The sequence below is a fragment of the Somniosus microcephalus genome, chromosome 8, assembly GCF_052327205.1.
Source record: "Somniosus microcephalus isolate GS21.2 chromosome 8, FLI_Smic_1.0, whole genome shotgun sequence".
NCBI classification, from domain to species: domain Eukaryota; kingdom Metazoa; phylum Chordata; class Chondrichthyes; order Squaliformes; family Somniosidae; genus Somniosus; species Somniosus microcephalus.
The window spans coordinates 11275329-11290779 of NC_140994.1; positions in this window are offsets into that span (position 1 = coordinate 11275329).

The following is a 15451-nucleotide window of genomic DNA, read 5'->3' on the forward strand; positions in this document are numbered from 1 at the left end:
ATGGCGGAGCAGGCTCGAAGGGCCGAATGGCCTACTCCTGCTCCTATCTCCTATGTTTCTATGTTTCTATGAGGTGCATTGCGCAAGAGGTCATCGTCATACGTATCCTCACACTGTTCCCTTTCGGGAACTGTATGAAGTGGTGGAAGGATTTCTGGCCACGTTAACGCTCCTTCCGTGACCATAACCATCTTCATACCAGCCATTAGAGTGGTTAGTCCTATGGCGCGAGGGTTTTATGGGCTCCCACAACCCATCTGAGGGGGGGGGCCACCCACACCCGCGGACGCAAGTATCCCGCTGGATGTCCACCCAGAATTTATAGTTGGAGCTCCGACTCCACTTGCCGGGACTGTCTGGAGCGGTGTTCGAAACCCTACTCCTTCTGGCCCAGCGGCGGGGATGCTTACCGCTATGCAAAAGGCCCACTCCGTGCAAAAGGTGACACCCATATGTTTCCTGCGCCTTTTCCCTCCCCGTGACTGGAGCCCTATGCTGCCACTTGAAAGACCAAGCTATCATCTGTCCTTTTTGCGGCGCCTTGGACTTCTCATTACCAATGATGAGCAGGCGCTGCACCTCCACCTCGTTGAGGAGATTGCTGAGGTCATCATCAGTTCAATTGTGAGTTCTTTTAATGCCGTGAATTGTGCTCATTCCAGCCATTTCACGTTGCTAATCGGAGTGGGCCTTTGGCGTAGCGGTAGGATCCCCGCCGCTGGGCCAGACGGGGTAGGGTTTCGAACCCCGCTCCAGACAGTCCCGGCAAGTGGAGTCGGAGCTCCGGCTCTAAATTCTGGGTTGACATCCAGTGGGATATTTGCGTCCGTGGGTGTGGGTGGCCCCCCCTCCTCGTATAGGTTGTGGGAGCCCGTAAAACCCTCCCGCCATAGGACTAACCACCCTAATGGCTGGTACAAAGATGGTTACGGTCACGGAAGGAGCGTTAATCACGGCCATAAATCCTTCCACCACTTCATACAGTTCCCCAAAGGGAACAGTGTGAAGACACGGACGACGACGACGTTGCTAAATAAATAAATGGGATGAAAAAAATTCTTTCAGGGCTTTTAAAAGTCTTTAAATTGCTTTAATTCTGTTTAAAACTACTTCAGATTCTTCAAAATAATGTAAACGTTTTTAAAAGTTTATAAAAGTTACCAAAAGCTTCATAAAAATACCAAAAACCTATTTAAAATGCTGCTCTACATGTAAAAATGCTTTGTAGCTTGTGAGAAACATTGGGGGCGTGTCCTATTAAACTGAGACCTCAAGGGGCGTGTCTCACTTGCACTGCGCGCTCCAGGCTTCGCGCTGGCTGCACTCCTGGGCGGCGTGACGTCATACGCTGCCTGGGATTCTTCTCTTTCAAAAAGGAATTCCAGGCGTCCCTGGAGGTGAATGGCAGGCGCGTCGGGTAAGTGCAGATCGGGGGCTTGCACGCGCGGCAAGCCCCCGACCCGAATTTCTGCCCCAATATTCACAAACTGGTAAATAAAAGTGCTGCAGGAAACTCTTTTTTATCCGGCACCGACGGGACCGGCGTCGTGCCGGTTGATCAAAAAGTCCGGATTACAGCGAGGTATACTTACTAAGGTACGAGAGCCCCATACACGGCCACAGATCCAGGTGTCCCTGTTGCATGGCAACAGGTGCAGGAACCCCGGTTACACGGCCACTAATATGAAATAAAACTTACCTGAACCTACTCCTGAATTTTGCCGGTTAAGAGAGAGTTTCCTGTGCTTTACCGGGCGGGGCTGCGCGAAGCAAATTTTACAGCATCTTATTATGTCCCAGGACAGTCCCAAAGCATTTCACAGCCGATTAATTATTTTTGAACAGCACCTCATCTTTCGATTAGGCACTCTACAGCCCTCTGGACTCAACATGGAGTTCAACAATTTCAGATCATAACCTCGGCCCCTATCACATAAATATATTTTCTTCCTTTTTTTTATCCACAATTTTTGTTTGGCCTATTTTCTTCTTCCCTCCCACAGGGCAGCTGTCCTTCATTCTGCCAGTGCAATTCACACCCCACCTAGAGCCATCCTTTGTTCCTTAGCCTGTCCCATTACCACCTCCTCTCGCCTTGAATATCTCTTAATGTCTCTCAATGTCTCTCAATCTCTCCTGCTTTCTATCCTATCACTGACCTTCCCTTTTGTTCTTTCATCCCCTCCCCCCTTTCCCAGCCCCTAAACTTGCTTTCCATTTCCTGCTTTTTTCCAGTTCTGACGAAAGGTCAACAACCTGAAACGTTGGGCAGGATTTTCACTGGGCCGTGGAGTCGGGATTGGAGGCGTGTGGGGGGTTAAAATCCCCAAATCAGGGGGTCCCGACCCCATCCCGCACCCAAACCCGCCTCCATGCCAGTTTCAAAGGAGGCGGGTACCCGCCCTGCACTGGGACCTGCCTCCCCGAGGCGGGAAGGGATTAGTGCCAATTAGCTGCCTATTAACAGGTAGTTAACAGGCAGTTTTTAGCCTAATCCCTATTTTTGATGTTGAAGTGTGGGATTCCCGACGGCTCCAAACCACGCCAGGTTAGAGGAGGCGGGCCGTCGGGTTGAAGGACTTGGAGGGTTCGAGATGTCGGTGTTCAGGTGAGTGATGTGTGCATGAGTGCAAAGGTAAGTGTGTTTGGTGTGTCTAAAGTGATTAAAGAAGTGTAAATTACCTTTTCTTACCTTTACAGCCTTCCTTCCTTTAGGTTCGGGGAGTCCCTCATCTCACCGGCACAGAAAGCAGAACGGCTGCGAACTGTCAAAAGTGACAGCCTTCAGCTTTCTGTGCAGGAGAGATTTCTAACTGAGTCTGTGGAGAAGGACTCAGGTTAGAAGTAAGACTGTCAGTGTTTGATAGCTTCAAACAGCTGTGTAACGCTGATATTTCATCTGTCAAAAGCTCTTGACAGATGAAATTTCAGTCTGTGACATCACCTGTTGCCGGGTGGCCCTTAATTGGCCTGCTGAGCCCACTGGGCGGGCTCAACAAGGTCAATCAAGTTAAAATCGCGTGGATTGGCCGCATCGCGATGGAGGCGGGACTACAACCCCGAAAGTTGTAGTCCCGCCTCGAACCCGAGCCCTGAACGGAAATCCTGCCCGTTAACTCTGTTTCTCTCTCCACGGATGTTGCCTGGTCTGTTGAGTTTTTCCAGCGTTTTCTGTTGTTATTTCAGATTTCCGCAGTATTTTGCTGTCGTAATTATGTTTGAAGTGTAGTTATTACTGTTCAGTCGGTAAATGTAGCAGCCAATTTGTACGCAGCAAGCTTCACACGTAATGGCCAATGTTGGTTGAGGGAGGATTATTGGCCAGGACACTGGGGCAAAGCGCAGAGTTCTTCTTCGAAATAGTGGCCATGGGATCTTTAACTTCCGCCTGAGAGTCGGCACCTCCGACAGTGCAGCACTCCCTCAGCACTGCACTGGGAGTGTCAGCATTAACTCTTCTCCTTAGGCAGTCCCTCGGAACCGAGGATGACTTGCTTCCACACTAAAAATGAGTTCTCAGGTGACGGATGAGTCCAATGCGGGACCTGCAGTCTCTGTCACAGGTGGGGCAGACAGTGGTTGAAGAGGCGGGTGGGTGGGGTGAGCAGTACGGTGTTCCAGTCTGTCACTGTTGGGGTTGTCCATGAGGGTCCTGACATTCCAGGTCCCGAACTTCATTTTAAAGGGGTGGAAGATGCCTGTGCGTGAATTCTTTTAACGTGGGGTGGCCGTTGCACACCAGCTACCACACGGGCTTGACAGAGCAAGGTCTTGGTCCAATGGCGAGGGGATCCAAGACGATTGGAGACCAGGCTCTGCTACAACAGCCTAGCACACACACACACAAACATACTCCAGGAAAGCCTTTGAACCCACAAGCTTCTAACTCAGAGATGCCATAACTCAGAGATGAGAAGGCTACTAACTGAGAGAAACGGACACGGTGCAATCAAATGTTAATTATATGCACAATTTAACAGACTAATTACCGTTTAGTTTGCGATCTTTGTCATTCAGTCTGGTTGAGAAGCACGAAAGGAAATACGATTATTGCAAGCCATTAATCCATTGTTTGCTGAGTTGTTGTAGCATTTTGTTTGCTTGACTTCTTCAAAGAAATTCCTTTACCTTAAAGGAAGTCGGTGGGATAAAATGCCCCAGGATTGGCTCCAGGTTTTATTTCTGGCCCTCCCACCGAATTCCATGGGCGTTCGAAGCTCATGTGTTGGGACTGTTCTCCTTAAGAACAGAGAAGGTTAAGGGAATTTATAATGGGATATAAAAATAAGGAGAGAATTTACGACGGCGACTGGACTACGTCTATGCACCCTGGTCCCGTGGCCCTCTAACCCTGCTTCAGAATTATGACGGGTAGATAGGGTGAAACTGTTTCCACTGGCAAGTGTGTCGGTAACCAGGGGACACAGATTTAAGATAATTGGCTAAAAAAACCAGGGGGGGGGATGAGCAGGATTATTTTTTAACACAGTGAGTTGTTATGATCTGCAATGCACTGCCTGAAAGGTCTTCCCTACATGGTTCAATGTCACGACAGCTTACCTGGTTACCTTGGGTAACCAGCGTTCCAAATTCTTCTTTTTCAAATGCCTGGGATCCAGAAGCACGATCAGACTATAAGGAGAATCAATGGAATAGTCTCAGCTACATACCTATAATATATTGAAGATCTGATTCCTGTCAACCTTTCCCATTATAAATTCCTATGACCATATTTATAATGGAAAATGCCTGTGTGAACTGCAGCGCCTACACTGGCGGGAAAGTGTAATTACAGTGTGACGTGTTTACATAGAGAGTTTCCATTCTAACTGTGGACATAGGAGTACAAGAATAAGGAGAGAATTTACGACGGTGACTGAATTATGTCTATGCACCCTGGCCCCGTGAGCCACTGCCCTCTAACCTCGCTTCACCTGATGACTAACAATTGGGGATCGAATTTTATTATACCGGTCCAGTTGAAAGCGGGCGGGTGGGTAGTTAAGACCGAGCAGGTTAGATACCCGCTTGGAACGCGTCTGTTTCCCGCTGCCTGCGATTGTAACTGGCAGGGTTCTGCAGGCATCTGAGGCAGCCACCTATAGCAGGCGGGGGCCTCGTGAATTTAGTTGAATTGGGGTCCTATTGCGCCAATTGCTTATTTACCCGGAGCCTGAGCGGGGAGGCTGCTGCGGACTTTCCCGCCAGGTGGTAGCAGGTTACATAAACTAGGCTTGTACTCCCTGGAATATAAAAGGTTAAGGGGTGATTCGATTCAGCTTTTTAAGATTTTGAAAGGAATTGATAGGTTAGAAAGAGAGACATTTTTTCCACTGGTGTGGGGAGTCTCGGACAAGGGGAACGTAACCTTAAAATCAGAGCCAGGCCATTCAGGAGAGAAGTTAGGAAACACTTCTTCACACAAAGGGTGGTAGGAGTGTGGAACTCTCTCCCACCAAAAGCAGTAGATGCTGGGGATCAATTAATAATTTTAAATCTGAGCTCGATAGATATTTGCTGGCCCAGGGTATTAAGGGACATGGAGCCCAGGCGGGTGGATGGAGTTAGGATACAGATCAGCCCATGATCTCATTGAATGGTGGATCAGGCTCGAGGGGCTGAATGGCCTCCTCCTGTTCCTAATGTAATGGGCTCGAGGGGCTGAATGGCCTCCTCCTGCTCCTGTCGGAAAGAATAGTGTCCCAGAATGTAAACTCAGAAGCCTTACTTTGTGGGACCAGGAGGAGCAGGAGTCTTTGGAGTAAAATATAAGAAAGAAAGAACTTGCATTTCTGTAGCGCCTTTGACAACCTCAAGAAGTCCCAAAGCGCTTTACAACCAATTAAGTACTTTTGTAATGTAGGAAACATGGCAGCCAATTTGTGCACAGCAAGGTCCCACAAACAGCAATATGATAATGACCAGATAATCTGTTTTAGTGATGTTGATTGAGGAATAAATATTGACCCAGGACACCGGGGAGAACTTCCCTGCTCTTCTATTGAAATAGTGCCGTGGGATCTTTTACATCCACCTGAGAGAACAGACAGGGGTTCAGTTTAATGTTCATCTGAAAGACGGCACCTCTGACAGTGCAGCACTCCCTCAGCACTGCACTGGGAGTGTCAGCCTGGATTTTGTGCTTAAGTCTCTGGAGTGGGACTTGAACCCATCAACCATTCTGACTCAGAAGGTGAGAGAGCGACCCACTGAACCACAGCTGACATTGCTAAAGTCCAAACTGCCCCACCCCAGAATAACAACAACAACTTGTATTTATATAGCGCCTTTAACGTAGTAAAACGTCCCAAGGCGCTACACAGGAGTATTTTAATACAAAAAATTTGACACCGATCCACATAAGGATAAATTAGGGCAGGTGACCAAAAGCTTGGTCAAAGAGGTAGGTTTTAAGGAGCGTCTTAAAGGAGGAGAGAGAGGTAGCGAGGCGGACAGATTTAGGCAGGGAATTCCAGAGCTTAGGGCCTAGGCAACAGAAGGCATGGCCACCAAAGGTTGAGCGATTATAATCAGGGATGCTCAGGAGGGCAGAATTAGAGGAGCGCAGATATCTCGGAGGGTTGTAGGGCTGAAGGAGATTACAGAGATAGGGAAGGGCGAGGCCGTGGAGGGATTTGAAAACAAGGATGAGAATTTTGAAATCAAGGTGCTGCTTAACCAGAAGCCAGTGTAGGTCAGCGAGCACAGGGGAGATGGGCGAACGGGACTTGGTGCGAGTTAGGACACGGGCAGCCGAGTTTTGGATGACCTCAAGTTTACGTAGGGTGGAATGTGGGAGGCCAGCCAGGAGTGCGTTGGAATAGTCAAGTCTAGAGGTACCAAAGGCATGGATGAGGGTTTCAACAGCGGATGAGCTGAGGCAAGGGCGGCGACAGGCGATGTTACAGAGGTGGAAATAGGTGGTCTTCGTGATGCTGCAGATATGTGGTTGGAAGTTCATTTCAAGGTCAAATATGACACCAAGGTTGCAAACAGTGTGGTTCAGCCTCAGACAGATGTTAGGGAGAGGGATGGAGTCAGTGGCTAGGGAACGGAGTTTGTGGTGGGGATCGAAAACAATGGCTTCGGCCTTCCCAATATATAATTGGAGAAAATTTTTGCTCATCCAGAACTGTATGTCGGACAAGCAGTCTGACAATTTAGAGACCGTGGAGGGGTCGAGAGAAGTGGTGGTGAGGTAGAGCTGGGTGTCGTCAGCGTACATGTGGAAACTGACGCGGTGTTTTCGGATGATGTCACTAAGGGGCCCCATGTAGATGAGAAATAGGAGGGGGCCAAGGATAGATCCTTGGGGGACACCAGAGGTAACGATGCGGGAGCGGGAAGAGAAGCCATTGCAGGTGATTCTCTGGTCATCATTAGATAGATAAGAATGGAACCAGGCGTGTGCAGTCCCACCCAGCTGGACGACAGCGGAGAGGCGTTGGAGAAGGATGGAGTGGTCAACCGTGTCAAAGGCTGCAGACAAGTCAAGAAGGACGAGGAAGGATAGTTTACCTATAGAATAGTTAGAAACTCGCACTCATCATGTGATTGTGACTTCCTCATAAGACGCAAGCATGGATTTATGGGCCTCTAATATGTAACAGTCATTTTAAGGTAGAAAAGTACAAAGCCCTATATGAGAGCCATGTTAAATTCTTCACTCTGTGCTTGTAACTGATAAGAATAATGGCTCTTTAACATGCAATTCAATTAGCAAGGCTAATTGTTCCTTACTGTATGCTTGTAACAATCAAAGTTGTGTACTTTTACCATATTGTTTAACGCGTATGAGTGATGGACATGTTTATACGACTTGCCATGCATTTGTAATGATGGGTTCCATTTCTTACTGTGTAATGATGGGCTACACTTCGCTTGTGTCAGCTGTGGCTCAATTGCTTCTGGGTTAGAAGGTTGTGGGTTCAAGCCCCACTCCATCAGACTTAAGCTCAATCTAGGCTGACACTCCAGTACGGTACTGAGGGAGTGCTGCTCTGTTGGAGATGCTGTCTTTTGGATGAGACGTTAAACCAAGTTCCTGTCTGCCCTCTCAGGTAGATGTAAAAGATCCCATGGCACTATTCAAAGAAGAGAAGGGGAGTTCTCCCCGGTATCCTGGGGTCAATATTTATCCCTCAATCAACATCACTAAAACAGATGATCTGGTCATTATCATATTGCTGTTTGTGGGAGCTTGCTGTGCGCAAATTGGCTGCCACGTTTCCTACATTGTAACAGTGACTACACTTCAAAGAGTACTTCATTGGCTGTAAAGTGCTTTGGGCATGTTGTGAAAAGTGCTGTATAAATACAAGATTTATTATTTCTTATTGTGTAATGGGAGTGGATGTGGTTCATTCTTACTGTGTACTCACTGTGGGGACAAGGCTTGTCCTGCTTTGTACTCATCATCATAGGAACGCGAGGAGGCCATTCAGCCCCTCGAGCCTGTTCCGCCATTCAATTTGATTGTGATTGATCTGTACCTCAATGCCATTTAACCGCCTTAGCTCCATTTACCCGCACTCGGTTCCGTAGCCCTTAATACCCTTACTGAACAAAAATCTATCACTCTCAGTTTTCAAATTTTCAATTGACCTCCCCAGCCTCAACAGCTTTTTGGGGGAGAGAGTTCCAGATTTCCACCACCCTTTGTGTCTGTAGGCTGTTGCGTGCTTTTTAAATAGACTCTGTAGACTGTTTGCTACAATGCACTCTTTAAATAGACTCTGTAGATTGTTTGCTACAATGCGTTGTTTAAATAGACTCTGTAGACTGCTGTAGTGCACTGGTTAAATAGACTCTAGATGGTTTACTGCAATGTGCTGTTTAAATAGACTGTATACGGTTTGCTCTAATGTACTCTTTAAATAGAATCTGTAGACTGCTGTAGCACACTGTTTAAATAGACTCTGTAGACTGTTTACTGCAATGTGCTGTTTAAATAGACTCTGTATACTGTTTGTTGTAATGTGCATTTTAAACAGACTCTGTTTGCTGAGTAAATAGACTCTGCTGTAAAACAGACCGCTGTGAATCCTGCCGTAAGTCCCGCCTCGCCTCCAACTCATTGGCGGACACAGTGGTGTCACTCTGGCTAAAGTCACTGATGGCTGAGTGTAGTGCGGGATTCACTTAGCATAAAACCAATCCAGAATTACCCAGTACCAAAGTTCCAGGTGGGATTAGAAAGTCAGAAAGACCTGCGGAGATATTCAAGAATCTTAAATAAGACCCCCCCAAAAATTAACAATTCTGATTTTGCTTCAGAGCAGAACATATTTTATTGTGAAAGTAATCTAAATACCTTTGTAATGGAAAATGAAAGAAATACATGATTGAAGGCTTGTTTTCAGCCAGCACTCTCATGAGATCACTATGATGTTTTATGCAGCAGTAATGCAATTGTTTGCCACCAGCTACAATTTTCATCATTCATTATTCACAAAGGAAATATCATGAACGTTTACAAAATGGATTTCGACCAATTCCCACCCCCCCCCCACCACCTCCCCGCTCCAAAAAAAATCATTCAACTTGACAAAACTGCAACTCCCATGGAAAGTGATGAATTTTTCACTACGTTTCATAGTTGACAGTTTTGGAATATCTCAATTACACAAAATGTTTTAAATGCTTTATGTTGTAGATGCATTCTGTGTCTGTCAGAAAAGAGGATGACAAGATGGAGAGTGGAATTCACTGCAGATTTTACCCAGTAACTGGAGAGGATCCCTCCACCTCTCTCTCTCTGAGCGCAGTCTCTGTGTCGCCCTCTGCGGCCAATACCCCTCAATCAACATCGCGAAAAATAGATGATCTGGTCATTATCACATTGCTGTTTGTGGGAGCTTGCTGTGCGCAAATTGGCTGCCAGGTTTCCTACATCACTACAGTGACTACACTTCAAAAAGTACTTCATTGTCTGTAAAGCGCTTTGGGACGTCCTGAGGTTGTGAAAGGCGCTATAGAAATGCAAGTTCTTTCTTTTCTTCTTTCTCTCTCTGTGTACATGTGTCCGATTGTGTCTATCTATTGTTCTGAGCGTGCGTCTCTTAATTTATTTCTCAGTTTCCAAGTCTCTTTGAGTGTGCGTATGTTTGAGTGTCTCTCTCTCTCTCATTGGGGGAAAAATTCAGTTGTTTGCGCTTCCCGTTAGCGCCTTAAGAGGGCGCTAATGGGGCAGAAAGCAACTAGCGCCCGGGCACGGCGATGTTTGCGCCGCTCGCGAAATTAACTGGACATTTTGCAGCGGCGCTAAACACTACCGCCGCGATCTCCTGCGCCGGCAGATCGTGACGTCAGTCGAGTGCGCAACGCCCCATTAGCGCCCCGGACCGGATATTGAGTGGCGCCCCCTGCCTTACCGCCTGCCGCTAGCAATGACAGGTTGAGGGGAGCGTTAGCTGTCAGAAAGGGACTGGGGGAGCGCTATTTAAAGGCGACCGCTTCCTGCCTTTTTTTGTTGGTGGCATTTTTGCACCACGCATTCTGAGAGGGAGAGACTTCTGGAGAGATTCAACGCTGTGTGAAGGAGTTTTGGGTACTGAGCAGCACTTTGCAGGTTCATTTTGATTTGCCCTTCCTTGCTTCGCCAGCGCTCTGAGGTAGCGCCTCGCTCCTCGGCCTTTGCGCCTTAAGACAGGTGTGAAGCGTCTGATTTAGCGCTCCAATCACCTCCAGGGGCGATAAAAGCCAAGTTTGCTGTCGGAGGCGATAATTAGCGCCAGGCGCTAAACTTTGCGCACGGCCGATAATGGCGCCCCAAACGGGGCGATACTGAATTTTTCCCCCAATGTGTCTGCGTGAGGGGAGTTTTAACCCACAAAAAACAGGTGGGTTTGGGTCGGGTGGGATGTGAAAATTTTTTAAATCTCAAACCCGACCCTAACCCCCCCTCGAACCTGCCCACTTTTAACGGAGGCGGGATGGTGGGGGGAGGGGGCGGCGGTTAACCAACGCGCGTCCAGGAGGCGGGCTGGTCATTTGAATATTTGAACGAGTCTGTGTGCCTCATATTTTAATCCCTCTCCCAGGTTCCAGCTTTGTAGTTTCCTTGTGGGCCAGTGGAGCAGGAGTGGTCCTCTGGTCCCCACCAAGAAATCTTGGGCTTCCCTTGAGGTGGGTGCCCCTCCCCTCCCCAAACCCTGACCCCACCCCCCCCCCCGTTCCTGACCACTTAACTGAACGCCGGGAACCGTTCCTGGGGCCTGATTCTAACGGGCGGGCAGCTGCCGTGTGCCGACCCCCGCCATTTTGGTTGTGAAGTGGCCGCTCTCCCGTGAGTTAGCGTGTAGTGGCTGCAGCACCGCACACCTGCACTGGTCGGTGACTTCGGGAGAGGAGGGGAAAGTCGGGGAAAATCTCCCACCACCCCCGACACAAAATGGTGTCTTTGAAACAATTACCTCAAAAAAGTAATCAGTAAAATTTATTCTTCAGCACGTTACGAGGGTAATGGAGTGTCGGCTCCTTTAAGTGAGTGAAATATTCTCCTGGATGGGGTAAGAAAGAATTTGCATCCTCCCAAACCCGTGACCGCCACCACCTAGAAGGACAAGGGCAGCAGGTGCATGGGAACACCACCACCTCCAAGTTCCCCTCCAAGTCACACACACACACATACACACACCATCCCGTCATGGGCATATACCAGCCATTCTCTCATCGTCGCTGGGTCAAAATCCTGGAACTCCCTCCCTAACAGCACTGTGGGAGCACCTTCACCACACGGACTGCAGCGGTTCAAGAAGGCGGCTCACCACCACCTTCTCAAGTGGCAACTAGTGATGGGCAATAAATGTCGGCCTTGCCAGCAATGCCCACATCCCAAAGTGCTTCACAGCCAATGAAGTACTTCTAGTCACTGTTTTACTGTGCGCACAGCGAGGTCCCACAAACAATTATGAGATAAATGATCAGATAATAGGCGTGAAGTTTTAAATTTTAAAATTCTCATCCTGTTTTTCAAATCCTTCCTTGGCCTTACCCCTCCCTATCTCTGTAACCTCCTCCAACCCTCCGAGATCTCTGCGCTCCTCCAGTTCTGGCCTCTTGCGCATCTCCTGATTTCAATTGCACCAGCATTGGTGGCCGTGCCTTCAGCTGCCTGGGCCCTAAACTCTGGAATTCCCTCCCTAAACCTCTCCGCCTCTCGACCTCCTCCTTTAAGGCGCTTCTTAAAACCAACCTCTTTGACCCAGCTTTTGGTCACCTGTCCTACTATCTCCTTATGGGGCTCGGTGTCAAATTCTGTTCGCTAATTGCTCCTGTGAAGCGCCTTGGGGCATTTTACTACTTTAAAGGCGCTATATAAATGCAAGTTGTTGTTGTTGAAACTGGTCTTGAGTGGTTGCACAAAATAGCGAATCGACCGCCTATTTTACACCCCGCCCGATTTTCTATTCCATTGAGCTCAATGAGTTTTGAGCACTTTCAGGGTTTTTGCCCGTACTGCTATAACCAGAGACCATTGGAGCTATGCGATCACTCTCGGTGTGAAGAAGTTGTCATCGACATCGGTCCTGAACTTGCTTCGAGATCCAGTTGCTGCCTCTGTCTCCTCTTACCCTGCAGATTGTGGTTTAACCTGAAACAGTGCTCCCTGGGATTAACCCTTTCTATTCCACCCCAGCAGCTTGTATACCTCTGCAAGATCCAACTTCATCACCCTGGCTTAAACCAATCATTTGCTGTCTCTCAGGGCTGGTTGCATCTCACACCCGTCCTCACTTCCAGCAGAGTTTAAGGTGCAACTGGCACGAGGCATGAAGCTAATGGATCCTCTCGCCTCCTCAAATTCCGATTCCCCCCCACCCCAGACAGAGGTGCCAGGATTTCTATGGGATATGGGGAGAAAGCAGGGACAGGGTACTGAATTTGGATGATCAGCCATGATCTCATTGAATGGCGGAGCAGGCTCGAGGGGCCGAATGGCCGACTCCTGCTCCTATCTTCTATGTTTCTATGTTTCTACACCCTTCCGAATTATCCGTATTTCAGATTCTAAACGCGATGCAGCCAGCGAGGCTGATACACATCTAAGCAATTCATTGAATTTTCTTCCTCACTTTCTGTACACTGGAGGCATGACAGACTTTCACAACAGTTAAGATTCAAGATTTGATTTAGAAATGAACTTATCACACCACTCAGAAACATCTCAAAGCACTTCACATACTATGAATTACTTTGAATTGCTGTTATAATCGATTTAAAAATGCTCATCCTTGTCTTCAAATCCCTCCATGGCCCTCGCCGCTCTCTATCTCTGTAACCTCCTCCAGCCCCACACTGCTGCACTCCTCCAATTCTGCCTTCTTTCACATCCCCTGATTTCCATCACTCCACCATTGGCGGCCGTGCCTTCAGCCGCCTGGGCCCTAAACTCTGGAATTCCCTCCCTAAACCTCTCCGCCTCTCTCACCTCCTTTGAGATGCTCCTTAAAACTGACCTCTTTGACCAAGCTTTTGGTCACCTGTCCTGATATCTCCTTATGTGGTTTGGTGTCAAATTGCGTTTGATAATCGCTGCTGTGAAGTGCCGGGGACATTTTACTACATTAAAGGTGCTATATAAATGCAAGCTGTTGTTGTTATATGGGCAAACACAGTAGCCATGTTCCACTCAGCAAGATCCCATGAACAGCCAATGAGCAATTAATCTGCAGTCCGTGTGGTGAAGGTGCTCCCACAGTGCCGTTAGGGAGGGAGTTCCAGGATTTTGACCCAGCTTTGAGATGTTTCTGAGTGATGTGATAAGTTAATTTCTGTTTTTGATCGAACTAGTTGAAGAAGGACTGTTGACCAGGACCCCAGGAGAACTCCCTTCTCTTCCTCAAATAGTTTTGATAAATTAATTTTCAGGACGTGGGCGTCGCTGGCAAGGCTGGCATTTATTGCCCATCCCTAGTCGCCCTTGAGAAGGTGGTGGTGGTGGGCCCTCTTCTTGAACCGCTGCGGCCCGGGTGGTGACGGTGCTCCCACAGTGCTGTTGGGTGGGAAGTGCCAGGATTTTGACCCAGCGTCGGTGAGTGTCATGGGGTCTGTAACATCCACCAGAACAGACAGACGGGGCCTCGGTTTAAGGTCTCATCCGAAAAACGGCACCACCAACAGTGCAGCACTCCCTCAGTACTGCACTGGGAGTATCAGCCATAGATACATAGAAGTTAGGAGCAGGAGTCGGCCATTCGGCCCCTCGAGCCTGCTCCGCCATTCAATGAGATCATGGCTGATCATCCAAATTCAGTACCCTGTCCCTGCTTTCTCCCCATAGCCCTTTAACCTTAAGAAATATATCCAACTCCTTCTTGAATATATTTAATGAATTGGCCTCTACTGCCTTCTGTGGTAGAGAATTCCACAGGTTCACCACTCTCTGGGTGAAGAAATTCCTCCTCATCTCTGTCCTAAATGGCTTACCCCTTATCCTTAGACTGTGACCCCTGGTTCTGGACTCCCCGACCATCGGGAACATCCTTCCTGCATCTGCCTGGATTACACGCTCAAGGGTTTTATCGGTAAACTGAATCTTAATGAAATGAAAGGTTCAAGACATCACTTTGCCTTCCTGCAGTTGGTTGGACCACTTCCTTCTCTCTTTTTTTAACTGACTTTTTCTCCTTCCTCCTCATTTGAACACGATGAATCCTCCGGGGAGGTTCAATCCCATGGGTCTTAGCATCCCTCCATCGGCTAGGAAGATAGGGAAGGTCAGCCGGGATTCCCACTCCCTGCCGCTGTCCAATCACCTCTGTTGGGAAGCGCGCCTGTGTGGAGATCTGAGGAGGGTGTGATTGGAGCCCAGCCTGATGACCTCCCCTCTTCGCGGCTTGACTGTCCTACTAAGACGCAGTGTCCGGGTTCATCCAGGAAGAATGGCCACTTGGATGATGTTGTTGAGAACAGCCATGTTCCGCAGTACTTTCAGGGGGAGGGGTGGGAGAACAAAGATGGGTAAGAATTAAATAGACAGCGAATAGCCTACCGCCCTCTCAACGGTTGGGTGTTGGGAGATCGCCAATGGAAGCAGGGACACAGTTCAGCCCTGGAATCCCATAAAATCTCTTTTCATTACATTTTCAGCTGAAAACTCAGAATAAATTGAACTGGACTAGGAACGGCTCGGGCAGGTGGGTCTCGATTCAGTGGAACATCGAGCAACCCTAGTCAAGAGGCACCAGAGATCAGTCAGGCTCCAACCAATCGCAACAGCACTGGATGTGGATTACTCTGATGGAGAGCCCATACAATACGCACCACAAGAAGGTCTAGGGCCACCGGAATCTTGGTGCCATCCAAGGTTCCCCCTTCCAAAGGCAGAAGGTTATTCCGAACGCTTGAAGGAATCTGCCTTTTGGCCCATGGCGCCTGTAACCGATGTAGCACTGAGATTTCCTCTTGGGGTAATCGCTTCCACTCCTGGCATAGGCCTCGCTAGCAA